This window comes from Telopea speciosissima, chromosome 9 (assembly GCF_018873765.1).
Source record: "Telopea speciosissima isolate NSW1024214 ecotype Mountain lineage chromosome 9, Tspe_v1, whole genome shotgun sequence".
Classification (NCBI taxonomy): domain Eukaryota; kingdom Viridiplantae; phylum Streptophyta; class Magnoliopsida; order Proteales; family Proteaceae; genus Telopea; species Telopea speciosissima.
The window spans coordinates 18,210,998-18,212,079 of NC_057924.1; the positions used below are offsets into that span (position 1 = coordinate 18,210,998).

General features: G+C 43.3%; 1 non-coding gene across 1 annotated transcript; it reads left to right on the forward strand.

Moving 5' to 3' along the window:
- Nucleotides 1-649: 649 nt before the first annotated feature.
- On the forward strand, nucleotides 650-756 carry LOC122641218. The gene has a single exon (XR_006329866.1). It is a non-coding gene; the product is annotated as a small nucleolar RNA R71 (small nucleolar RNA).
- Nucleotides 757-1,082: the final 326 nt, after the last annotated feature.

Consider the following 1,082-nt stretch of genomic DNA (forward strand, 5'->3'; position numbering starts at 1 on the left):
CTGATAAGGTGTAAGGAGAGGAGGCCTAGCAGAATTAATAGAAGGTCTTGGATGAGGACGAGTGGGAAAGGGGTTAGGAGACATTCCTTGGCTTTGTGGTGCATAGTTGGGCCTTTGGGCACCAACCTGGCCTTGATGGTTAAAGTTGGATGGGCCTGCTTAGTTCCCTTGATTCCATGAGAAATTAGAGTGATTTCTCCATCTTGGATTATAAGTATTACTATATGGGTTATTTTAGTAGAGAACACTTACATTCTCAGTGCTGGAATTGCCCACTAAGGTGTTGGGGCATTCCTCAAAAAGGTGTCCAGGGGTTTGGCACCAACTGCATACCGACACATGGTTGACCTGGTTGACCGGATTAACTGGTATAGACTCTTTAAGAACAATGGACTCCAACCGTTTTATGAGGCTGTTAAGTTTGGCCTCCTTGGCTGGCATACCCTCAATGAGATACCCCTCAGTGGTCCTTTCAACCTCTTGGGAAGATTCCCATTCCCTAGTCTTATCAGCTAAGTTGGTTAAGAATGTCCATGCATCATTCTCCTCAGAAAAAGAAGTAAAGCCTGCTGGACACATAGACTCTACAAGTTGCTTGGTTTGATAATCAATACCCTCATAAATAATTTGGCATAGTTGCCACAAGTCAAAACCATGGTGAGGGCATTCTAAGAGGAGGTCCTTAAATCTTTCCATGAATTTAAAAAAGGACTCATGTGATTTCTGCCTGAAGTGGAGGATGTCACTTTTAAGCTTATTGGTCTTGTGAAGAGGGAAGAATTTTCTCAAAAAGACAATGGTGAACTCATCCCATGTATTAATGGAGTTTGTTGGCAGTCCATATAGCCACTTCTTGGCCTGGTCTTTCAGGGCAAATGGTATAAACCTAAGCCTAACTGCATCATCAGTCAAATTCTGGACCTTAATTAGAACACAGACCTCCTCAAATTCCCTAAGGAAGAGATATGCATCCTCATTAGCCATCCCATGGAAATGGGGTAGCATGCTGATGAAGTTGGTCTTGAGTTCATAGTTATTCCCTGTAACAACAAGCAGACTAATGCATGAGGGCTGTGCAGCCC